The sequence below is a fragment of the Aethalodelphis obliquidens genome, unplaced genomic scaffold, assembly GCF_003676395.1.
Source record: "Aethalodelphis obliquidens isolate GAN/ISIS:26980383/991018 unplaced genomic scaffold, ASM367639v1 scaffold77, whole genome shotgun sequence".
Taxonomy (NCBI): Eukaryota; Metazoa; Chordata; class Mammalia; order Artiodactyla; family Delphinidae; genus Aethalodelphis; species Aethalodelphis obliquidens.
The window spans coordinates 1,692,907-1,720,379 of record NW_020838021.1 but is presented as its reverse complement, the minus strand read 5'-3'; the positions used below and the strand labels follow the sequence as shown (position 1 = coordinate 1,720,379).

At 35.2% G+C, this 27,473-nt stretch overlaps 1 long non-coding RNA gene across 1 annotated transcript; it reads right to left on the bottom strand.

The window, feature by feature from the left end:
* Positions 1-3,558: 3,558 nt before the first annotated feature.
* Positions 3,559-27,103, bottom strand: LOC113612455 (uncharacterized). The gene is made up of 4 exons (XR_003429856.1): positions 26,792-27,103; positions 13,740-13,746; positions 9,166-9,174; positions 3,559-3,568 (listed from the first exon to the last, which is right to left on the bottom strand). It is a non-coding gene; the product is annotated as an uncharacterized LOC113612455 (long non-coding RNA).
* Between the last annotated feature and the right edge of the window lie 370 nt (positions 27,104-27,473).

Below are 27,473 nucleotides of genomic sequence, written 5' to 3'. Positions count from 1 at the left end.
TTCTTCTGCTGTTTTCAAAATTCTCTTCATCTTGAATTTTGACAACTTAATTACAATGTGTCCTGTTGTAGCCCTTTTCAGATTCAACATATTTCAGATTCAGCATATTTCAGATTCTTTGAGCTTCATGAATCTGGATGTCCATGTCGCTCACTAATTTTGGAAGATTTTTCAGTGATTATTCCCTTATTCTTTCTTTTTCTCTTCTTCATCTGGAATTTTCAAAATGTTATTTCTTTTGATGATGTCCCATACATCCCATAGACATTCTTAATTTCTTTCCTTCTTTTAAATGTTTTTCTCCTCTAATGGAATAATTTCAAAGGATCTTATTCAAGGTCATTGAGTCTTTCTTCTGCTTTCTTCTTGAAGCTCTCTATTGAATTTTTCAGTTCAGTCATTGTATTTGTCAGCTGTAGGATTTTTGTTTGTTTTTTGACTTTTTTTTCTTTGTTGAACTTCTCATTTTGTTCATGCATGTTTTCCTATATTCATTTAGTTGTTTTTCTTTCTTCCTGTCATTCAATGAACTCCTTTAAGAGGATTATTCTGAACTGTTTTTCAGACATTTCATTGATCTCCACTTCTTTAGGTTCTGTAGTTGAAACTATTAGTTTCGTTTACTTACATCATGTTTACTTGATTACTTGTATCTTTACATTGGTATCTATACATTTAAGTAAGCATTCTTCTTTTCCAGAATTTACATGTTTACAATGAACAGGACTGCTGGATGTGCTCCACAATCCAATCAGGTGTGGCCACTAGCAGGTCTCTGCAAGTACCTCTTATCAGGTGGGATTATAGTCTGTTTTCTGGCATGGTGGTGCCAGTGATTGGACTGTGTGATTGGGCAGGACTGTGGGCTGGGCTCCTCAATTGTTCCTGGTTGAGTGAGCACTCAGGTGGTTCTCCCTAAACGATGGTGCAACTGGCTGGACTCCACATTTAGGCAGGACTGCAGGCTGGGTTTTTTGTCATGTGGGGCCTTAGGCTGTGCTTTGTGATAAGGTGGGGACACAGGCTGTTCCCCAAATTTGGGTAGGGTCACAGGCTGTGCTTTAGGATTAGATAGGTCAGTGGCTGTGCTCTGCTGAAGGATAAGGTCACTGGCCAGAATTTCTGGTCAGTCAGGGCCTCCAGCTGTATCCTGACGTTGGGTAGGGCTTGAGATTGAGTGCAGTGTTCAGGCATCATCTCTGTCCAGGGGATGTTTAATAATCAGGCAGGGCTGTAGTTTGGGTTTTGCTGATGGGCAAGGTTGTAGGTTGGGCTCTGTGGCTAAGTGGAACTGTAGGCTGAGCTCCAAAGTTGTTCAGGGTCACTGACTGTTCAGTGTAAAACTATGTTTAATAATTGGGTGGGGCTGCTGGCTTGCCTGCTTTCCCAAGTGAGGCAATAGAATGGACTCCACAGTTTTCCTGGTTCTCTGACCGGCTTTCTGGTCAGGACATACTGGAGGCTATGCTCTGCAGTTGAGAATGACTTCAGACTTGGTTCTCTGCTTGGGCAGGATCATAGAATGGGCTCCACAGACAGTACTCTCTGAAACTAGGGAACCAAACCAGGTACAATGGCTAACCATGCTCCCTTGCCAGATGGGATCACCACCTCAGCTCTGAACATGGGCAGAGTCACTGGCTAGGATCTCTGATCGGCCACTGCTTCCACTGGGAATGCCATCCGGTGAGATCTGAGCCCTGGTTGCTGTAAATCTTTCTTCCTTCTCAGTTTCTCTCTGATTCCCCATTGTCAAACTCTACAGATTCCCTCAGTGATCCCCATAAGGGAAGACCTGCTTGAGCCTCCTAGGAAGCATTCCACAATGCTGGGGAAGCTGTATTTCCATCTTGGGACCTCTTCTCCTACTGGATATATCATAGCCCTAGATAGGCCCTTTTAATGAGCCTCTGTGCCAACCTAGGTGAAACGGCTCCTTTTACTTTCTAATGTGGTTCACCTTGGTCTCTGTTGTCCAGAGGGGGTGTTTCAGCTTTACCTCCTGGTTCTGGGATTTTCACAATGGTGTGTTATCTATGGATAGTTGCTAGTTGGTATTCTTGTGAGGAGGACTAATGTCAGGATTAATCTATATCACAATATTGATGACTTCAACTTAGTCAATGTTTTTATTATTTATTACAGACTTTTCAACCTATAAATGATGTACTTTCATCGAGTTGTCTAAGCTTAGCAGTTGTGTATCATTTGCAAATTTGTTTCAACTTTCTCAGTCTTCACTGAAGTCACTGATCAACAAGGATTGCTTGTCTCCTCTAGTCCATTGCTATTGCATGAAGAATGTATAAACCACTGATATGGAGTCTGTATCTTTATTTATTTTCTTAGCAGCAACTACAGGTTTAAATAGAACTCCTAATGTTCTTTTTCTTTTCCTCAAGACTTGATGTATATCTGGAGGAAACAGCTGTGCCACCACTGCCAGTGAGGCCCTTTCACCACTTTTATTCAACATAGTATTGGAAGTTGTAGCCACAATAATACAGCAAGAAAAATAAATAAAAGTCATACAGATTGCAAAGGAAGACACAAAACTGTTATTGTTTGTATATGACATGATTATCTATGTAGAAAATCTCAAATAAATTACGCAAAGTTCTTAGAACTAATAAGTGAATACAGCAAGGTAACAAGATACAAGATCAGCAAGCAAAAATCAGTTGCATTTCTATGTACCCATAGTTAATGTATAGAAATAGAAATTTAAAATACAATACTATTTACAACCCCTCCAGGGAAAATTAAATACTTACATATAAACAACACAAAACATGTGCAGAATATATATGCTAAAAATTGCAAATTGATAATAAAGAAACCAAAGAATATTGAAACAATATGACTAACATACCACATTATTGGATTGGAACATGTGAATTCTCTCCAAATTGACCTATAGGTTTAATGAAGTAACTATCAAACTTTAGCAAGGCTTTTATAGATATGGAAAAACTAATCCTAAAATTTATATAGAAAACTAGAATAGCTGAAATAATCTTGACAGAGAAGAATAATATGGGAGGAATCACTCTACTCAATATTAAGGCTTATTGTATAGCTACAGTAATGAAAACAGTGTGATATTATAGAGGGATAAAACACAGATAAATGAAACATAGTAAATAAAACCCAGAAATTTACCCACCAAAGTATGTCCAACTCATTTTGGACAAAAAGGAAAATGCATTAAATGAATAAAGGATTAACTTTTTAACAAAATGATTATGGACATCCATTGGCAAACAAACAAACAACAGAAAAAAAACCAAAAAAAACTCAACCTGAATTGAGACATCTTATACAAAAAGTAAACTAAAATAGATCATGAACTTTAATGATAAATATAAAACTATAAAACTTTTAGTAAAAAGCATAGGAGAAAAATTTTAGGGATCTGGAGTTTTGTGAAGAATTCTTAGACTTGACAACAAAAATATTATCTATAAAAGGGAAAAAATGTTTCGAACTCATCAAGATGAAATAATTTTTCTCTGTGAAGGAATCTGTACAGAAGATGAAAAGACAAGCTGAATACTGGGAGAAATTACTTTCAAATCACATATTCAGTAAGGGAATTATACGCAGAATATATAAAGAACTGTCTAATATTAGCAGTAAGCAAACAATCTAATTAGAAAATGAGCAAAGGGCACGAACGTATTTTCTACCAGACAAGATGGCATATAAGCACATGAAAAGATTTTCAGTATCACTGGTACCAGAAAATGCAAATTAAAACCAGAATTAGACCCCACTAAACAGTTATGAGAGGCTCAAATTAAAAAGATAGTAACAAAACCAAAAATGGTGGTGAGGACAGAGAGAAAGTAGATTGCTCATATGTTGCTCTTGGGAATGCAAAATGGTACAATGACTGTGGAAAATAGTTTTGTAGTTTCTTTTAAAACAAAACACGCAATTGCCAAACAATCCAGCAATTCAACTTCATTTCTCAGAAAAATGAAAACACAAATTTATTTAAAAAAACAAAACACCCATACACAAATGTTCCTATAAGTTTTAATAGTCAAAAACTGGAATCAGCCCAGATGTCTTTCAACAGGTGAATGGTTAAACGACATGTGGTACGCCCATTCCATTTTTGATGGTTAATTTTTATGTGTCAAATTGACTAGGCCAGAGGGGGTCCAGACATTTGGTCAAACATTATTCTGAGTTTTAATGTGAAGATGGTTGTGAATGAGATTAACATTTGAATTAACAGATTAATAGATTAATTAATAGATTAATAGATTAATTAATTAATCTAATGTGGGTGGACCCATCCAATCAGTTGAAAACCTGAATAAAACAAGAAGGCTCATTTTCCCACACGTAAGAGGCAATTCTCCCTGCCTGTCTTTGAGCTGTGATACAGATTTTTCCCTGCCTTTGGAATTAAACAGAAACATTGACTCTTCCTGGGTCTCCAGCATACAGGCCTTTGGACTGGGACTACATCAGTGAGTTTATAGTCCTTCAAACTTGGAGTAGACCTACACCATCCAGCTTGTGGACTGCAGATTTTGGGACTTTTTAACTACTATACCTGCATTAGTCAATCCCTTATAATAAGTATGTAATAAGCAAGTATATCCTATTGTTTTTGTTTCTCTGATGAACCTTGACTAATACAGATTTTGGTACAAAGACTGGTTCTAGAGGAACTGAAGCTCCAGAATGAGTTTTCTGAAGTAGTTCTGAGGTTTCTGGAATTGGCACTCTAATTTCATCAGATTTAAAGATGTTAATGACAATTTCCAGTAGTAAAGAAAATACTGACAGTGAAAGATGTAATCTGGCAATGGAGGCACGCAAAATATCATCATTGGATACTCCTAATCAATCACTTATAAGTTACACAAGGATCTGTGTAACTGTGTATATGATACTTTTGGACATTTTTCTCAAACTAACGAATATGACGAGATTGGCTGTTTTCTCCTAATGCTGCTAGACAAAGTGGGGAAAGAAAAAGATGAGCTAGGGATTTAAATTCCTAGCTCAAGTGCTCTCAAACTATTTGAAATCTTCTGTATGTGCCCTAAAGAAGATACATATCTCCTACAGCTACAGGTCTGAGGTTGCTGAAAAATCAAATGCAGAACTTGGTCCTGTGACGGGCTCAGTTAAAATGCAAATTGAACTCCCTGCCTCATAGGTTGTCTGCTGTTAAAGTGAAGGCATTGGCTTGGGAGGAGTAGGATCCTTAAAGTTGGGATATGGATTTACGGAAAGTCTGTGATGAAGCTGGGGACATTGAACCTCTATATTCTAAGTCTTCTTTGCCAGTGGAAAAGGCCTCTCTTTCCCCAGTGGAAGCATCCTCTCCACCCCCTTCTGATAGGATTAACCCTGAATTGCCTGAAGAAACTTTAATGGCTTTCTGAAGGCAGTTAGCATGCAAGACACTGCTGTGTCTCCTTAGGACCTACCTCCAACATTCTTCTTTGCTTCTAGACTTATAACTAGACTCAAGTTCCAGCAGACCTCTAAAGGTGAGGTATAAAGTGTGACCCATGAGGAACTGCACTACACTCCAAAAGAAATAGTTGAGTTTTCTAATTTCTACAGGCAGAAATCTGGGGAATATGTACAGGAATAGATACTAACAGTGTGAGATAACGGTGGAAAGAACATAAAGTTGAATCAGGCTGAATGTAACAATATAAGTTCGCTGAGAACCCTGATTAATATACCATAGAACACTTCTCAGCAAAAAAGGGGCAGGAACTACTGATGCATATAACAACTTAGATGAATATCCATGAAATTACAGTGAGATAAATAAGTCAATCTTAAAAGTTCCCATACTGTTTGATTCCATTTATTTAACATCCTTGAAATGATAGAATTATAGAAATGGACAACAGAGTAGTGGTAGATCAGGGTTACAGACAGAGGATGTTTGGATGTGGAGGAGAGCTTTTAAAAGGGCAACAGTATGGAAACATGATTATGTAACTGTCCTGTATTCTGACTCTGAATACAAAAACCTGCACATGTGAGAAAATGTCACAGAATTAAGTACAAACATATAAACACATAATAATTGAAATGAGACTAAGTAAATCTAAATAAATATGAATAAATCTGAATAAAATCAATGTCAATATCCTGCTTGTAATATTGTAATATATTTTTCCAAGATGTTACCATTGGGGTTAACTGGGTAAAGGGTACATGGGATTCCTCTATATTATTTCATAAAATTGCATGTGAATGAACCTATAACTTTCCCAAAATAAACATTTTAATTTTAAAAAATGAAAAGGAGCACAAAACAAAACACAAACATCAACCAGGAGAAGTTAATGGCTAAAGCTAGAAAAATTTCAGGAACAAAATAATTATAGTACTGAATTTTAAACTACAGAATAAATTAAGTACCCATAAGTCTACACTAATATAAATACATATATACATGCTGGAGAAGAGAGTGCTCTTCCTTACAATAGATATCAAGTTAATAAATGTAAAGAAAAGAGGGAGATAGAGAATCAACATTAGGCAAACACCACAGTAATAGACTCTGCAGATGTGAACCTCCAATGGTTGCTAAAATTAGTGGGTACAAGTTTGAGGAGAAATAGAATTTTCAAAGTCTCAAAATATCACCCTCAAAATACTTATCAACTATAATGGAAAAGTTAGTCACTTTACATTGGAAAAACTTAAATAGATACCAACTTAATCAAGTGAGCAAGGTAAACATCACCAGTAATAAGATATGTGGACATCATGAACCCCTTGATATAGTACACTAAGAAAGATATAATGTCATTTATGTAGTACTCTTACCAAAAATAAATAACCTGTCTCCAATCATTAGAAAAATCTAAATTGAGAGATATTCTACAAAATAACAGACTGTTGTCCTTCAAAAGTGATAAAAGTCATGAAAGACATGGGTAAATCAAAGCACTGCTACAAGTTGAAGGAGACTAAGGAGAAATAACAACCAAAAGCAATCTGGGATCCTGGATAGAATCCTGGTACAAATATGAAGAATAGGAGGAAATTTGGTGAAACTAGCATGTCTACAGTTGAGAGTTGATAATATTTCAGTTAATAATTAAATATATACATAGAATTAATAATAATAATAGTAATACCATTAATAATACTGTACTAATGTCATTTATTTGTTCTTGGTAACTATACAATAATTGTGTAAGAGGTTAGCATTAGGGGAAGGAGGATAAAGGATAAAAGAACACTTTGTACTATTTTTTACTGTTCTATATGTATAAAATTAGTTAAAAATTTAAAAAATGAGCCACCACATTTTTACTTTTGCTCCAATTGAGAAATAATTATTTTATGGTTTTCTGTCAGAACATCAGGCTGAGGGATTGTAACATTTCTGTCTCCCTTTTCCTCATAAAGCAGCTATTCACATCCCTTTCTCTAACTCGATCCCCAAATATAAAGCTTCCCCTCCAAATAGTTCATATTCTTCAGGGATTGGTATCTAATTGATTTGAATCAATCAATACATTTAATCCCTTGACCACAGTGGTCAATTCAGGGATGTATATCTAAGCCAGTGTGAAAGAATAAGACACAAGAAGGTATTTCTGGAGGCTTCTTGGTCCCATTAATATGCTGGATGCTACAGTTTAAAGAGGTAATATGTGGTACTATTATAGCCATTTCTGATAACATGAAGGGAAACTTGACTGAAAAAGAGGCTGACATACTGGGTAGGACAGATGCAAGATAATTGCAAAGAATCTGAAAAGGAGCCCTGATAATGTTGCAGTGCCTAAAACTAGATATAGCTTCAGAGCATAGAGCCATTCATTCATATAATCTGATGAAGTTCCTTTTTTATTAAGGATAGTTTGGGATGGATTTTGTGACTTGTAATATAAAAACTCCTAAATGACAGTTCACATTATACATTATTACTATTCCTTATGAACCCCTGCACAGTGTTAGAATCTTTATTCACCCAGTGCAACTATAAGTTAATTAGAGTTGGCATATAAAATGCAACCTATTTCTTATCCCTGACCTTAGTATGTGTCAGACACTGTACCAGATGGTATTAAGGATACATAGATGAATGTGAGAGAGTTCCTGCTCTCCAGGAATAGCTGGTTAACCACAAAAGTTAACATATTAACACAAAAACTATAAGGTAGAAAATTTTACAGTCATAAGAAACTACAAATTAAATGCTATAAACTTTCAGAAAACTATAGGATTACTCATGGCTCAGTAGATCAGGAAAGACTAAATGGGAGAGGTAGCATTTGAGCGTGGCCTTGAGGAGTGAGGGAAGCTTAGACATATGGATATGGAGGAAGGCAGTCAAATAATAGAGAAAAACATTAGCAAAATCTTAGAGGCTTCCTTCAACAAGAGTATTTCGAATATTTTTTTTCTTTTTTAATATGTATAATAGGTTTGTGTAAGATTTTAAATAAAGTTGGGGTTTCTACGCAATTTTTTAAAAGCAGGATATCAGTGATGCAATTCAAACTTTTATTTTCACATAAGAAAATAAAGGCCTGGAAGTGGGAGAGTAACTTAGACAAGGTCACTGAGTTAATGGCAGAACCACTGTTAGTATGTGAGAATCAAAGGATAGAGTGAACAATGGCCAAGTTTTGTTTTGAATCCTACCAACGTCATTTACTAGATGTTTGGTCTTGAACTATTTGCTAAAATTGTGGAGAGCCTCATTTTTGTCTTATCTATAAAAAGGGAATAATATCTATCTTACAGGGTTATTGAAATAATGTTAATGCATACATAAATTCTTTAGTGTTCTATCTGGAATATATTCTCTTCACAATAAATGTGAGTGCATCTCCATAAAAATTCTCAATTGTCCATAAAATACACTTCTCTATATTAAGAAAAAGTTGTTCCGGGCTTCCCTGGTGACGCAGTGGTTAAGAGTCCGCCTGCCGATGCAGGGGACACGGGTTCGTGCCCCGGTCTGGGAAGATCCCACATGCCACGGAGCGGCTGGGCCCGTGAGCCATGGCCGCTGAGCCTGCGCGTCCAGAGCCTGTGCTCCGCAATGGAAGAGGCCGCAACAGTGAGAGGCCCGGGTATCGCAAAAAAAAAAGAAAAGAAAAGAAAACGTTCCGACAGGATCCTTCCTGCATAATATGCTCTTACTCATACAATATACTACTTAAGAAAAGCTAAATTTGCAAAGCTGAATGCAGCTGATTGGTCTAGGTAATGGTCCACAAACAGAAAGCACCCATATATGATCTGGGCAAAAGGACAGCCAATCATTTCTGAGGTGGTTTGGCATTAAGTTTCCCACAGTAAGTGGTAATAAACCAACCCAATCAAAACATCTCTTGGGAAGTATAAATGCTAAAATGAATAAAAGGAAGGTGTACTACTCAGCTCAGGTTGCTGTTCCAAGTAATAATGAATAATGCTTCCTATTTTCTGTGAAGACCAGGACGCATCCCAATGTTAGAAATTCTGAGATCTGTGTTGACAGTGTGGCAAATGAAATTATTTCTTCCATGCCCTTGCATTAATAACTATCACTAAAGGTAATCTGTAATTTTACTTTCCTTAAAACGCAAAGAATTACAGCTTAACCCATGTGTTCTCCCTAAACGGCACAAACAGTAGTAGTAGTATGCAAGTAGGTAGCAGAAGGAATGCAGGAGACAGAAGAATCAAGGTAATGTAAAGTAAAATTACATACAAAGAATCGTTATGTCCCAGAAAAATGCATATGCTATCATTAATCTTCACAGCTATCCAGTGAGATAGGACTCACTTTTCAGATGAAGAAACTGAAGTGTAGGTAGTAAACTTTCTTCAAATCATATAGCTTAGAAGTAGAGTCATTTTCTTTCCACCATATCTTCAACATAAGACAAGTAAGTATTTATCTACTTTTAGCTTTGTATGAAATTCAACTACACCAAACCTGGTCTTTATCCTCCCTTGCTTTCAAGAGTATTGTCCTGTTACCCCAAACTAATGTTTACCCTTATCACTTGCTTTCAAAGGCTATCATCCTGTATTAAGCTTCAGATCATTTGTGGTGAACCAAAGCCTAACAGATTACTCATTGCTAATTAAATAGCCTGATTCTGTCCACTGAAGCTAATGCATTAAAGTATTTAATGTTTGTTTGGTAAACTGCTTTACTAAATGCTCCTTTGACTTTTATTGGTAATAAACATTAAGCATTTATGGCCTGTGAAAGCAGCTTCTCATCCACTTTATGCTGTTACTATTTACAATTTGTTAATGAAATAACATTAACTTCCTTCAAGTCAAAAGTTGTTTTTGTTCTCCTCTTTAACTTTTATCGTATGGCATTAAGAATAACTCACTAATATTTGGATGAACTATGCTTTTACTAGTAGTTTTTCGATAAAGGAAATGATACTTTACTAAACTCAGCACACTTCAGGATTCAGTGACATTGCTCCAAACCAGACATAGGCCTAATTCCCTTTCTTTAGCTCACACTGTCTTCCAGCTGCATTGTGATCTCCTTTGGGTACCTATAGGTTTCAGCAATAATAACAAACCCAAAGAATTCTGACTTCCTCACCTTCACTGTGATTTGACTTCTTAATATGAATCTTTCATTTAAACTTTCTGATATGGATTTCTTAGAATCTGTTAACTTTTTTCAGGCAGAGCTCCTCCAGAAGGAAAGAACGTAAGAAGAGTTTGGGACATGTGAACAGTGTCTTGAGTCTCTCTGAAGACTAAATCTGAGTGTCGGAGCATACTCACTTAAAGGATGCATACTTTGTTCATTGATGAGTGCATTTAATGCAGTTTAAAAACTATAATATAGAAGAGAAACATTTAAGTCTAAGTTTCCCAACTTCTCATTTTGATTTCCTGACTCATTTTGATCTTTCTGCTTCTTGGTTAAAAAATGTTGATCCTCGGGGCTTCCCTGGTGGCGCAGCGGTTGGGAGTCTGCCTGCCGATGCGGGGGACGCGGGTTCGTGCCCGGTCCGGGAGGATCCCACATGCCGCATAGCGGCTGGGCCCGTGGGCCATGGCCGCTGGGCCTGCACGTCCGGAGCCTGTGCTCCGCGGCGGGAGAGGCCACAGCAGTGAGAGGCCTGCGTACCGCAAAAAAAAAAAAAAAAAAAATGTTGATCCTCTAATTATTGCTGAGCATACTCAAAATGAGGAAAGAATGCTAATTGCCAAAATGGCTGATTAGTTCATTCTCTGAGGTTAGCTGTGCTCCTAGTCACCCAATAGCAAGTAGCATCTGGGGATGTTCTGACCTTTCAAGGAAGCTACCTATAACATAAACTACAGATGAAAGGAAAGTACAGTCCCTAATGTGCCATGTCAATGCTCAAAGAGAATGTTAAAAAACCTATGAAACCTGAATTGTAGAGCAAGGCATTTGGTTAATTCAACAATTTTGTGTAGACAGTACACATTTGAAAAGCTCGTTTTACCTGTGTTTACATTATGTATCTCTGAAGGATAATTTATGTAATGGAAATATGTTAGTCCAAGTTTCACATGTGACCATAGGAAAGAACTGCAGTAAATGCAAACATTGATTGATACTGAGAAAGAATGATTTATACTGAAAACAGAGAAGGGACAATTTATCCTAAGAATATCAATTAAATGTCTGGGTATTTGCAAATTGTCTCTGTCATGTGCAGTCATTAGGTACTCAAAATGAAACAAAGACACTTAGGTGTGAAAAAGATATATTTTCGTTTTGAATGCAATTTTGTTTTGTGAGAAAGCTGTCCTTGCTTTGTGTTGGTCTTAAGGAAAAACTTCCTCTAGGCATCTGACAGAAATTATAGGTGTAGCGGGTGTTTTGTTTGTTCTTATTATTTTAAATGCAAGCTGGTAACTTAGAAAAATATTCATTTTCTATACCTAGAAATTTATATAATAAATTGTTTTTAGATAATCATTTATAGATTTTCATCATTCTAAAATGAAAGAGTTACACTTATCAATAATTACTTTAAATGTCAATGAACTAACCGGTCCAATCAAAAGACACAGGTTGGCTGACTGGATAAGAAAAATAAGACCCATCTAAATGTTAACTACAAGAGATCAATTTCAGACCTAAACACACTCACAGACTAAAGGTGAGGGGATGGTAAAAGATATTTCTCACGGAAACAGAAATGACAAGAAAGTGAGGGTAGACATACTCTTATGAGACAAAATAGACTTTAAAACAAAGGCTATAAAAAAGACAAAGAGGGCATTATGTAATGAAAGGGATCAGTACAAGAAGAGGATATTACACTTGTTAAAGTATATGCACCCTAATACAGAACCACTCTCATCAAAGTTGATATAGAGGGAACATATCTCAACGTAATAAAGGCCATTTATGACAAACCCATAACTAACATCATACTCAACATCTAAAAGCTGAAAGCCTTTCCTCTAAATTCAGGAACAAGACAAGGATGCCCACTCTCACTACTTCTATTTAACATAGAATAGGGGGTCTTATCCACAGCAATCAGACAAGAAAAAGAAATAAAAAGCATCCAAATTGGAAGGAAAGAAGTAAAACTGTCACTGTTTGCAGATGACATGACACTATATATAAAAAATGCTAAAGTGTTCACTAAAGAAAATAATTTGAACTAATAAATGAACTCAGTAAAGTAGCAAGATATAAGATTAAGAGAAATCTGTTCCTTTTCTATACACTAATAATGAACTATCAGAAAGAGAGGGCAAAAAAATCCTGTTTAAAATTATATCAAATAAAATAAAATTATATCAAAGGAAAAAAATAACTAGGAATAAACTTAACCAAGGAGGTAAAAGACCTATATTCAGAAAACTATAAATAACTGATGAAGGAAATTGAAGATGATACAAAGAAATGGATAGACATCCCATTCTCTAGCAATGAAAGAATTAACATTGCTAAAGTAGCCATACTACCAAAAGCAATCTACAGATTTAATGTGATCCCCGAGCAAAATACCAATGACATTTTTCACAGAACCAGAACAAATAATCATAAAATTTATATGAAACCAAAGAAGACCCTGAATTGCAAAAGAAATCTTGAGAAAAAAGAACAAAGCTCAAGGTATCACCCTCCCTTACTTCGGGATATACTACAAAGCTACAGTAATCAAAATAGCATGGTACTGACACAAAAAACAGACAAATAGTTCAATAGAACAGAATAGAGAACACAGAAGGAAACCCACAAACCTAAAGTCAATTGATCTATAACAAAGGAGTCAAGAACATACAATGGAGAAAATACAGTTTCTTTTTTAAAAAAATTTTTTTGGCTGCACTGCACGGCATGTGGGATCTTCCCCGACCAGGGATCAGACCTGCACCCCCTGCATTGGAAGTGCAGAGTCTTAACCACTGGACTGCCAGGGAAGTCAAAAAAACAATCTCTTTAATAAGTTATGCTGGGAAAGCTGGGCAGCTACATGTAAAACAATGAGATTGAACACTTCCTCACATCATATACAAAATCAAAATGGATTAAACACCTAAATGTAAGACCTGAAACCATACAAATTTTAGAAGAGGACATTGGCAGAGCACTCTTTGACATAAATAGTAAAAAAAATTTTGGATCTATCTCTAATGCAAAAGAAATAAAAGTAAAAATAAACAAGTGGGACCTAATCAAACTTAAAAGCTTTTGCACAGCAAAGAAAGCCACTGACAAAATGAAAAGACCACTTGCAGAATGGGAGAAAATATTGGCAAACAATATGACTGACAAGAGATTAATACACAGAATATGTAAACAGTGCATATAACTCAATATTTTAAAAAAAAACAGGGCCTCCCTGGTGGTGCAGTGGATAAGAATCTGCCTGCCAACGCAGGGGACACAGGTTCGAACCCTGGTCCAGGAAGATCCCACGTGCTGTGGAGCAACTAGGCCTGTGCGCCACAACTACTGAGTCTGTGCTCTAGAGCCTGCATGCCACAACTACTGAAGCCCGAGCATCTAGAGCCTGTGCTCCGCAACAAGAGAAGCCACTGCAATGAGAAGCCTGCGCACCACAACAAAGAGTATCCCCCACTCGCCGCAACTAGAGAAACCCGTGCAAAGCAATGAAGACCCAATGCAGCTAAAAATAAATAAATAAATAGATGTAATCTCTCATCATTTATTAAAAAACAACAACAGACAACCCAATCAAAAAATAGAAGACCTAATTAGACAATTTTCCAAAGAAAACATACAGTTAGCTAACAGGCACATGAAAAGACTCTCAACATTGCTAATTATGAGAGAAATGCAAATCAAAACAACAATGAGATATCACCTCACACTTGTCAAAATGGCTAAAATTTGCAATGTTGGCAAGGATGTGGAAAAAAAAAGGAACACTTGCATTCTGTTGGTGGGACTGTAAATGGATGCAGTCACTATGGAGAACAGTATGGAGGTTCCTCAAAAAACGAAAAGTAGAACTAACTTGTGATCCAGCAATTCCACTCGTGGGTATATATCCAGAAAAAAATGAAAACACTAATTCTAAAAGACACATGCTCCCCAATGTTCATAGCAGCACTATTTATAATAGCCAAGATATAGAAGCAACCCAATTGTCCATTAACAGAGGAATGGATAAAGAAGCAGTGAGCTATCTATATCTATCTATCTATCTATCTATCTATCTATCTATCTATCTACCTATATCTTTATATAATGGAATATCACTCATCCATAAAGAACAATGAAATTGCCACTTTGGCAATGTGTATGGACCTAGAGAATATTATGCTTAGTGAAATATGTCAGAGAAATACAAATATTGTTTAATATCACATTTATATGTTGAATCTAAAGAAAAAACCTAAATGAATGTATATAGGAAAACAGAAACAGACTCACAGACATAGAAAACAAACCAGTGGTTGTTACAAGTGGGAAGAGAGGGGTGAGGACAGGCAAGATAGGTGTACTGTATTAAAAATTACAGACAACTATGTATAAAATAGATACACAACAATGATATATTATAGAGCACAGGGAATTATAGCCATTGTTTTATAACAACTTTTAATGGCATATAATCCATGAAAATACTGAATCACAATGCTGTACACCTGAAATTAATATAATATTGTAAATCAGCCATATTTCAATTAAAAAAAAGATATACAAAGCCATGTTTTATAAAATAAAACAAAACAAAGTATAATATTTATAGATGAATAGTAGACCGAACTGGATAAAGAGCCCAGAAATATACCACGTATAGATGGCAGTGTGAAATAATAGAAGTGGCAGCACCAATCTGTGAGGACATGATAGAAAATTTAGTAAATTATTTAGTAGAGATATGGGAAAAATGAATCATTTCATGGAGGAATATATTCTTTTCTCCATTGGAGAAATTTTTTTAACTTTTTCTTTTGAAATAATTTTATAATTACAGAAAGTTTCAAAAAGTGTACAGAGTTCTCTTATACCTTTCAGCCAGCTTCACATAACGATAACATCTGGTATAACCATTGTACAATGTTCAAAATCAAGAAATTAACATGTGATCCCTTTCAAATTACCCATGACATTTTTTACAGAACTACAACAAATAATCCTAAAATTTAGGTGGAACAATAAAAGACTTAGAATTGCCAAAGCAATCCTAAGGAAAAAGGCAAAGCTGGAGGCATAAGGCTCCCAGATTTCAGACTATGCTACAAAGCTACAAAGCTAAAGTAATCAAAACAGCATGATACTGACAGAAAAACAGACATATGGATCAATGGAACAGAATAGAGAGCCAAGAAATAAACCTACACATCTATGGTCAATTAATCTTCAACAAAGGAGTCAAGAATATACAATGGAGAAAAGACAGTCTCTTCAGCGAGTGGCACTGGGAAAGCTGGACAGCCACATGTAAGTCAACGAAGTTAGAACACTCCCTCACAGCCTACACAAAAGTAAACTCAAAATGGCTTAAAGACTTAAATATGCCACCATAAAACTCCTAGAAGGGATCACAGCCAAAGCATTCTCTTACATAAATTGTAGCAATGTTATCTTAGGTCAGTCACCCAAGGCAACAGAAATACAAGCAAAAATAAACAAATGGGAGCTAATCAAACTTATAAGCTATTGCACAGCAGAGGAAACCATAAACAAAACAAAAAGACAACCCTCAGAATGTGAGAAAAAAATTGCAAATGAAGCAAGCAACAAGAGATTAGTCTCCAAAATATATAAACAGCTCATATAACTCAATAACAAAAACACAAACAACCCAATCAAAAAACTGACAGAAGACCTAAATAGACATTTCTCCAAAGAAAACATACAGATGGCTAATAGGCACGTGAAAAGATGATCAACTTCGCTAATTGTCAGAGAAATGCAAATCAAAAATACAATGAGGTATCACCTCACACTGGTCAGAATGGCCATCATTTTAAAGTCTACAAATAATAAATGCTGGAGAGGGTGTGGAGAAAAGGGAACCCTCCCACACTGTTGGTGGAAATGTAAATTGGTCCAGCCACTATGGAAAACAGGATAGAGGTTCCTTAAAAAACTAAAAAAGAAATGCCATATGATCCAGCAACCCTACTTCTGGGCATATATCCAGAAAAAACTCTAATTTGAAAAGATATATGCACCCCAATTTTCACTGCAGCACTATTTACAATAACCAAGACATGGAAGCAACCTAAATGTCCATCAACAGATGAATGGATAAAGAAGATGTGGTACATATATATATACAATGGAATATTACTCAACCATAAAAAAGTATGAAGTATTGCCATTTGCAGCAACAAGGATGGACCCAGAGATTACCAAACTAAGTGAAGTATGTCAGACAAAGACAAGCATACAAATCACTTATATGTGGAATCCAAAAAAAAAATGATACAAATGAACCTATATACAAAAGAGAAACAGGGGCTTCCCTGGTGGTCTAGGAGTTAAGAATCCATGCTTCCAATGCAGGGGGCCCAGGTTCGATCCCTGGTCAGGGAAATGGATCCTGCATGGTGCAACAAAGATCCCACACATGGCAAGAAAGATCCTGCATGCTGCAACTAAGACCTGGCGCAGCCAAATAAATAAATAAATATTTTTTTTAAAAAAAGTGAAAACCTATATAATTCATTCTTTCAAAAAAAAATTTTTGAAAACCTCAAAAATATGGTAAATAACAAAAAAGAAGTTAAATAGTTCACTTGAAAATATTTAACACTATAGAAGATAGTAAAAAGTAACAGAGGAATAAGAAAGACATGAAACACAAATATATTTTATGTATTTATATACAAATAAGTATATACAAACAATAACAAAATGATGCAATTCCAATGATATCAATAATTATAACAAATTTAAATTGGTTGAATATTATAATTAAAAGGCAGAAATTTTCATATGGGATAAAGAACAAGATTCATCTATATGATACCTGTAAGATATGTTAGATTCAAAGACATAAATAGGTTGAAAATCAAAGAACAGAAAAATATATTCCATACAAACAGAAACTAAAAGTGTGATTGTTTATAAACATCAGACAAAATAATACTAAAGACAAAGAGGGATATTTTATAATGAAAGTAGGTTTCATTTATAAGAAAAATATAAGTAATATAAACATATATGTAGCTAAAAATAGAGAAAATACATAAAGCAAAAACTGACATGAAGGGAGAGACAATTCAAAAATAAAAGTTGAGGGCTTCAAGACCTCAATCTCAGCAATAGATAGATAAAATGAATTCACAGAAAATTAGCACAGATATAAAAAACTTGACCAACACTGTCCAATTTTTATCTATAGAACATTTTGCCTAATAATAGGATAATACACAATTTTTACAAACATAAATGGATCCTTCAATGGATAGAACACAAGGTGAGTCTTTTTTTAAATACTAAATTAATTTAAAATTATTGAAATAACACACAGTACATTCTCCAACAACACCACATTTAAATGATAAATCATCAGTAGAAAGAAATTTGGAATAGTCACAAGAGTTTGGACATTAAGCAGAATAGTTCTAGATAAACCAAGGGTGAAGAAGAAACTATAATGGAAATTAGAAAATAATTTAATTTTATGAAACATATCAAAAATTATGGGATGCATCTAAAGCAGTGTTTAGACAGAAATTTATAGATTTAAGTGTTTATATTTGAAAAGAAGATTTTGAATAAATTGGTGCAGTCACTATGGAAAACAGTATGGAGGGTCCTCAAAAAATTAAAAATAGAACTATCATTCCATCCAGCAATTCAACTCCTAGGTATTTATCTGAAGAAAACAGCAATACCAATTAGAAAGATATATGCACCCCTATGTTCACTGCAGCATTATTTACCCTAGCCAAGATGTGGAAGCAATGTAAGTGCCCACCAATAGATGAATTGATAAAGATGTGGTATATATATACAATGTAATGTTAGCCATAAAAAAGAATGAAATATGCCATTTGTGACATGAATGGACCTATAGGGTATTTTACGACATGAAATAAGTCACACAGAGAAAGACAAATACTGTATGATCACTTATATGTGGCATCTAAAAAAACAAATGAGCAAATGTAACAAGACAGAAACAGTTTCAGATACAGAGAAAAAACAGGTGGTTGCCAGAGGGGTGGTATGAAGAGAGTAATAGGTGAGGGAGATTAAGAGGTACAAACTTCTAGTTACACAATAGTCAAACATATGAAATGTACATCATGGGGAATATAGTCAATAACTATGTCATATCTTTGTATGATGACAGATGGTTACTAGACTTATCGTAGTGATCATTTGAAATGTATATATCAAATCACTCTGCTGTGCACCGAGACCTAACATAGTATATTAATTATACTTCAAAACAAACAAACTCATAGAAAAGTAGATCAGGTTAATCGTTGCCAGAGGAGGGGTGTGGAAGGAGGGGGCATTGAATGAAGGAAGTCAAAAGTTACAAACTTCATTTATAAGATAAATTAAGTACTACAGATATAATGTACAACACGATAAATAAAATTAACACTGCTGTACACAATAGATGAAAGTTATAAAGAGAGTAAGTACTAAGAGTTCTCATTACAAGGAAAAATATTTTTTCTATTTCTTTAATTTTATATCTGTATGAGATGATGTATGTTCACTAAACTTATTGTGGTAATCTCTTCATGACACACGTAAGTCAAATCATTATGCTGTGCGCCTAAAACTTATATACTGCTGTGTGTCAGTTATATCTCAATAAAACTGGAAGAAAATAAAGAAAAGGAAAAAAAGAAATAAATATGTTTGGTTTAAAACTCTTCTTTACTTATAGGTTACATGGTTAACTCTAGAATAACCATCTCATAATTGAATATTGATATGTGACACGAAGGAAATGTATATAGCCACCGTGGAAATAAAGCATATTTCCTGTCCAGTTTATAAACTGTATCTTTCTTAAAGCAAACCATTATTTAAAAAATAAAATACAAAATAAAAGAAAAGAAACATCAAGTGAGACTGTTATACAATTTTCTTTGAAATTGTCCATCATAAAATACAAGAAGATGTTGTAATGGTGTTTGCAATTTAACTGCATTTCCATTTGGTTTCCTTGACTTGTTGAGTAATCTGCTCCATAATGTGTTTTTATAATTGAGGGAGATGAAAAGTGAAATTGATAAAGATGCATAATTGGTTTCTCTTTTTATTGAGTGCTTCTGTTCAGATTTTTATGTTGTCTTCCTGCAGAATGTTAAAATTCAAAGAAGATTTTGCAGATGGTATTTAAATTGTTTTTTTTCTCTAATCTGTTTCAGTCCACAGTATTATGTTCTATGTCTTACAAGAAATAACTAGTCTTAAGAAGCAAGATGATCTTGAGATATGTTGGAATTTTTTTTTTCTAGCTTGAATAAATGGAACATAAATGGACATTATAGAAGTAATTTATATACCTCCAGTTATAACCAAATACTTTATTCATTCCTGAGAAATGTGGATGAAATTCCTCACAAGTATTTTTGAACCACAACAAAATGGTTCCTCAAATAGCAAACAGCTTGGTTTCAGGCATTTCCAAGAGGGAAATCTAGGCATTAAATATTAATTCAGGTTAGCTATATCACGCAATATTTTGACACCTAGCTTGAAGATATCTGGGCTGATATACTAAATCAAAGAAACACTTATAATTTGATTATGTTCTCTTTTATAATTATTGACTCATAAAATGTAAATAATTGCATAAATAGTCAGCCAAATTAAACAGGTAATTAAGTATAAATTAGAGATACATTAACCTGATCTTGTAACCCATACATCCTGGACCTGGAATATGTCAAAATACTCAAAAGAAGTAATTTAAACAGATGATAGATAGATAGATAGATAGACAGATAGATGAAGGAAGGAAGGAAGGAAGGGAGAGCTAGATTGGATGGATGCATGCATGCATGCATACTTAGATATTAAGAGAAAATATTGCCATGAAAAATAAAAGCTATAGAGTACTATAGCTCTCTACAGAAGTCTTGTGAGGAACCTGACTAAATAATTCAGACTCAATTGCTTCAGACATGATTCAATTCAATTACGTGACAAGAATAACATTGTGGCTTCTGGATGTAATAGGAAAACTTCCTAGCACAGGTAAATCAAGATCATTCAGTGATTCCTTATGTCAACAATATATACTTAGTTCCTACTGTGAGCTCAGAGACAAAGTGAGTGCTTTGGTTGGAACATAATATAAGCAAAAGCCTTATTCTGTTCCCTAAAGCACTTTTATTAGTTAGAGAGACAACACCAGACACACATATACACAAACACAAACATATACTTTAAACTCAGCTAGACCAAGTTTATTAACCAATCTATGTAGAAATGTGAGAAAACATGATGACCTTACAATATTCCCATCAACTGAAATATTTATTTTTCTTTTCAAAGGAAGTACAAGCAATATTTTGAAGTAAGTAGAAATAACAGACGTATGGAGGAAAATGTTGATTTTCTAGATTTTATAGTGTTGGAAATTGCATTTTTTGTATTATGCTTTTATTGTGCCCTTTTCTCCTGTAATGAACTTGTCACTATAAAATTGATTTCAAACATTAATATCTATTTACTTGGCCAAAGCTTATTATATATTCTTGGCTTTGATTTTAATTATTACAAAGTAGCACTTGATGATCTTTTGGTGGGAAAAAACCTACTCTGAGTATGACTGATTATTAGGTTATTATGCCGAGTAAGGTGGTTTAAAATATTTGTGGTGGTTTAAAATATTTGTAAGTGCTTTCTGATGAATAACTGGTAAATACAGTTTTGAGAATACTGATTTTTAAACCCAGTCATGCTGTTTAAAACAAAAAAGAGGAAGAAGCAAAGGAGTAAGCTAATTGTAAGACGTGGCTAAAAGAAGCTAATCTATTCTTAACCTTACTTCATAAGTGACAGTAAAATTAAATGGAGACAATCATGAATCACAGGAGGATGAGAGTTGGGTAACTAATTGGCCTATTTTCTGTGCTGTCAGAATTCTCTCAAGAAATTTTCTTCAATTATAACTGCAAATCAGCATGCTATTTCTTCCACGTGAACCATCCATTGCCTGAGGACTAACTAGGTATCCTGGGATAACTCATGATGAATTGTTAGAGACCATTTTCCACTAGTGAATCATTACAGGGAGTTCACAGTGAAATACCAGCATTAAAACTCTCTAAAAGTTCAGGGTGAAAAAATCCACAAAAAAAATGCATTATGTGCAAAAGGCTGACTGCCTTGGTCATCAACAAGAATTAGATCTTTCTATTATCAAACTCCGTGAAACAACAACGAACAGCCAAACAGAAGTCAAAATATTGCCCCCATATGCTGGCCTCTCTGCTTGATATGCTTGGTCCCCTAGTACCAAATAAATGCTATGCTAGCCAGAGACCACTGGTATCTTCAGTTTGGATTGTGCCTTTGTTCTGTAATTTTAATACAGTCAACTCTGCTACTCAGAGTCACTTATACCCTCTCTTATTTTACCTGGTTATATGATTTCCTACGACATATAACCTCGTCTTCCACATATCAACATCCCTATCTTGTTCTGCTAGAAATTAAAAAAAGAAAGCACAATACTTTCAGGTTGTCACTTAAAAAAAACACACACACGTATTAATTAGCCAAATGCTCTTTTTCCAAAATTCACATTCCTTTTATGCCAATACAGTAGCTATCTGACAGGTAGACTTCAAGAACTACCAGGGAAGTGACCCTATCTTCTATGGACATATCCAGTTGTAAAACAAGAAAATAAAATATTCTGGGAGGGCTTCCCTGGTGGTGCAGTGGTTGAGAGTCCACCTGCCAATGTAGGGGACACAGGTTCGCACCCTGGTCCGGGAAGATCCCACATGCCGCGGAGCGGCTAGGCCTGTGAGCCATGGCCACTGAGCCTGTGCGTCCGGAGCCTGTGCTCCGCAACGGCAGGGACCACACAACAGTGAGAGGCCCGCGTACCGCAAAAAAAAAAAAAAAAAAAAAAAAAAAAAAAGTTCTGGGAGAACTTCTAAAGTATAGGCTATTTTGTACTTTTATAATTGACTTTTTGGGTTTAGGAGTCTAAAGTGTCATCCAATATATTACAATCTATGTAATAAGGAGACATTACTATATCATATATATTTTAATATGCCATCATGAAATTTAATTGGAAATTGTTAACAGTTACTGTAATGGTATTTAAGTGTATTTTTAGCTCTTCACTGAAGCATATATTAGGGGATTTTGTACAGTGTTTATTTAGTAAATGTTGAAGAAAGAGATTTTTAAAGCACAGATCTATTAGGTATAATACAGAGATTTACAAATAAAGGGGGGAATGTACATGATGAATGTAAACCCTTGGCATTTATATGACTGCTCTTAGGAAATTACATTGACTTAAATGTCAATAGCTATTTAGACACCTGAGGCCAGGCTTTGAGAAGAAAAGAACACATCTTTAGCCTGTAAAGAATCTTGTAGATATCCAAAAATACAACTTGAAATACGTAAACACATCATATACTATTAAAATAAAGTAGATTGAACTCTCTTTAAAACTATACAAGACCTCAAACAAAGCCATATTTATTCCTTAGTTTATTTTGGTTTTGTTCTGAGATTGGTTTGATGGTTACCAAGGAAATCTGCACAACAAAGTATGTGTTTAATGGTGACAGATTTCATTTCCTTTTGGCTTTTTAGTGTTTCATATTAAGAATTCTTTCAGTGGTTGGACACCATGCTCAAAAGAACTTAATCTACCCGGAATAGCAAAAGCTGACATTTTTAAAACAATAAAGCAAAATTTTTTGTTGTGAGTCAGTGAAAATCAAACCATGTATACAATAACTGCTTCTAGGTGGGAGACTGAGAATATTGATTATTTCTGGAATTGCAGTTATACTAAAATTGTATGATCTAATACCAATGCATCCTTCCTGCATTTTAAACTTTGAGAAGGCAGAGTTCTTGCTTGATATTTTTTTCTCAAACACTAGTTCTAAGACAGTACCTACGAACATAATGGTTTCTCAATAATTATGTATTAAATGAATGCTTGATGGGTCATTAAAATCAAGACAAAATGCTAAGATAAAACAACTTCATGGGAGTGATGTCAGTATCATGGCAGAAGAAGATGCTCCCTTTGGCTCTCCTCTTCAGTCTACAAGTAGTAAAACATCCATAACTCAACAAAGGTTCCACTGTCCAACATACCAGGATGCCAGCGAGATCCACACATCTGTACATCTGAAGGTGGGTTGACTGGAAGACACAGTGGTGGTGGAACAAGGGAAACAGTGGAGGCAGTGCTCACAATTTAGAGCTACCACCTGCAGTGGCTGAGTGCACAGCCAGAGAACCTGGTAACAGCAGTAAAGATGGTGCATATGATTCCAGCTTCCCAGCCACAGCAGCACCCAAGATCATAGGGAACATGGCACCTACAGCAGCAGGGCCCATGATCTAGGTCCCTCCAGGTGTGGTGACACCTGCAACTTTGGCCCCCTGTCCACAGCAGTGGCACCTGTGACCTGACAACCCTGGATGCAAAGAAGTACGACCCAGAACCCCCTACCATTATTCTCCCCCTGCCACATCAGTGGTGCCCGCAACTTAGGCAATCCTGGACACAGCAGAGGTGCCCACCATCATCCCAGCACCTCCAAGAATGATGGCAATGATAGCAGTAACATTGGCAGCAGCAAGTCGCCCACAACCCAGGAGGCATGAGCAGTGATGACAAGAGCATTGGTGACACCTCTGGCAGAGGCAGAAGAGGGTGGAAAGTGCCTATTCTCAAAACTGAAGGCAGTTCAGGTAAAAGAAACCAAAAATTTGTGCAATAGCACCACAAAATTTAAAACAATAAAAAGGACTCTAATTACCAATTTATTGAATTGTTAGAATTAAAGCAAACAAAGATTTAACCAAATAAGAAACGTGTTTGCTACTTCAAATGTAGCAGCAGAGGAACAACATATAAAGCACCATGAAAAACCATAGTAACACAGGGATCAGAAAAAGAAAATGACAACTCTCCAGGAATCTAACTCAAAGTCCTGGAAGACTGTGATCTGACTGACAGAGAATTCAAAATAGCTATCATAAAGAAACTCAACAAGCTACAAGAAAACTCAAAAAGGCAGTTCAGTGGTCTCAGGGATAAAATTAATGAACAGAAGGAATACTTTATCAAAGATATTAAAACTCTAAAAAACAAACAGAAATTATGCAGCTGAAACACTCAATAAATGAGATAAAGAATGCATCAGAAAGCATTAGAAATAGAGCAGGCCATATGAAAGAGAGAATTAGTGACTTTGAAGACAGAAATCCAGAAATGAATACAGCAGAAGAGGAGAGAGTAATAAGAGTTTTTGAAATGAATAAATACAACAAGAATTATCCAACTCCATTAGAAAGAGCTACACAAGGGATGGTAAAGATATCCCAGAAAGAAAAGAGAGGGAAATGGGAGCAGAGAGTTTATTTCAAGAAAACTAGCTGGGAACTCCCCAAACCTGGGGAAGGAAATGGATATAGACGTTTACGTCTTACCAAGGTAAGAAAATGCCTAATTAACTCAGCACAAAAGACCTTCTCCAAACACATTAGGGTAAAACCATCAAAAGTCAATGACAAAGTTTTAAAGGCAGACAGGGAAAAAAGAAAGTGAACTACAAAGTCATCCCCATTAGGCTATCAGCAGATTTCTCAGTAGAAACTCTCCAATCCAAGAGAGAGTGGAATGACATACTCAAAGTATTTAAAGATAAACACTGTCAGCCAAGAAGACTCTACCCATAAAAGTTATCATTCAGTTATGAAGGAGAAATAAAGGCTTTCCAAGACAAACAAAAGCTGAGGGAATTCATCACCACTAGGCTTGTTTTACAAGAAATGTTGAAAGGAGCTCTTCTATCTGAAATGAAAAGTCAAAAAAGTACACAAAACATTGAGTAAGGTGACAAATAGAAGCAGAAAACTGCAACTCTGTATTAAAATAGGCAGTTAAATAATCACAGCATAAAGGCTAAGTGTAAAAAGCATTAAAGCTAACTATAGCTACTTCAATTCGGTAACAAACTCACAACATAAAAAGGAATAATTTGTGACAAAAAAAACACAAAAGGGGAAGAGAAAAGGGACAGAACCTGTACAGGCAATGGAAATAAGATGCTAGCAGTAGAAAAAAAGACTACTGTATCCATGAGATGTTTTATACAAACCTCACAGAGAACAAATAATGCAAATCTAGAGCAAAGACGAGGAACATAAAAAAACAAGAAGAAACAGAAAAACATCATAGAAAACCACCAAACGGAAGTGGCAAACAGAAACACAAGGAAAAAGAAACAATGGAGATAACAGAGCAAGCAGAAAACAAAAGATAAAATCACAATACTAAGTCTTCATTTATCACCAATCATCCTAAATGGAAATTGATTGAATTCACCAATCAAAAGACACAGAGTGGCTGGACTGACTTTTAAAAAGACCCAAGTACGCTGCCTCCAGGAAACACATCTCAGTTCAAAAGGAAAACATAGGCTCAAAATGAAAGGAAGACAGATGTACACCAAGCAAATGGCAAGCAAAAGAAAGCAGAGGTAGTCATACTCATAAAAGACAAAATAGACTTCAAGTCAAAAAAGGTAACGAGAAAAAGATGAATGTTATATGATAAAGAAGGCAAGTTACATCAAGAAGGCATAACTTTATATACATACACACACACACACACACACACACACACACATATACACACACATATACACACACAACCTACCACAAGAGCACCAAAATATATAAAGCAATTATTAACAGACCTAAAGGCAGAATTTGACAGCAACACTATAATACTAAGGAAGTATAACACCAGATGTACATCAATGGATAGATCATCCAAACAGAAAGTCAAAAAGGAAACAGCAATCTTGAAGGAAACTTAGATCAGAGAAACTTAATAGATACATACAGAACACTTCACCTAGAAGGAGCGGAATATACATTCTGCCCAACTGCATATACAACATTCTCAAGAATAGACCATATACTGGGAGACAAAACAAGTCTCAATAAATTTAAGGAGACTGAAATAATTTCAAACATCTTTTCTTACCAAAATGCTATGAGACTAGAAATCAACTACAAGAAGAAATCTGGAAAATCACAAATATGTGGAGAATAAACAGCATGCCACTGAAAAAATTACTGGGTCAAAAAGAAATCAAAGGAGAAATTCTGAAATATCTGATGGACAATGAAAATAAGACATGCCCAAATCTATGGGATTCAACAAAGCTGGTACTAAAAAGGAAGTTTATAGCAATACAGGCCTATCTCAAGAAGCAAGAAAAGTCTCAAATAACAATGTAATCTTACACCTGAAGGGATAAGAAGAACAAACAAATCCCAATATCAGTAGAAGAAAAAGAATAATAAAAATCTGAGAGAAATAAGTAAAACAGACACCTAAAAGGCAATAGAATAGATCAATGAAACTGAAAGCTCATTCTTTCAAAAGATAAACAAAAATGCCAAATCATTAGCTAGACTCACTAAGAAAAAAAAAAGAGAGAAAGCTCAAATAAAATCAGAAACAAAATACAATAAGTTACAGCAAATACCACAGAAATATAAACGATTATGACACTACTATGAACAGCTATATTCAAACAAATTGGACAACCTAGAAAAAATAAATTCTTAGAATCATACAAACTTTCAAGATTGAATCATGAAGAAATAAAAAATTGGAATAGAATGATCACTAATAAGGAGACTGAAATAGTAATCAAAAACCTCCCAAAAAATAAAAGTCTGGAACCATATGGCATAACTGGTGAATGCTATCAAACATTCAAAGACTATTTAATGCATACTCTTTTCAAAAAAAAGTCAAGAAAAAGGAATGCCTCCAAGTTAATTTACAAGGCTAATA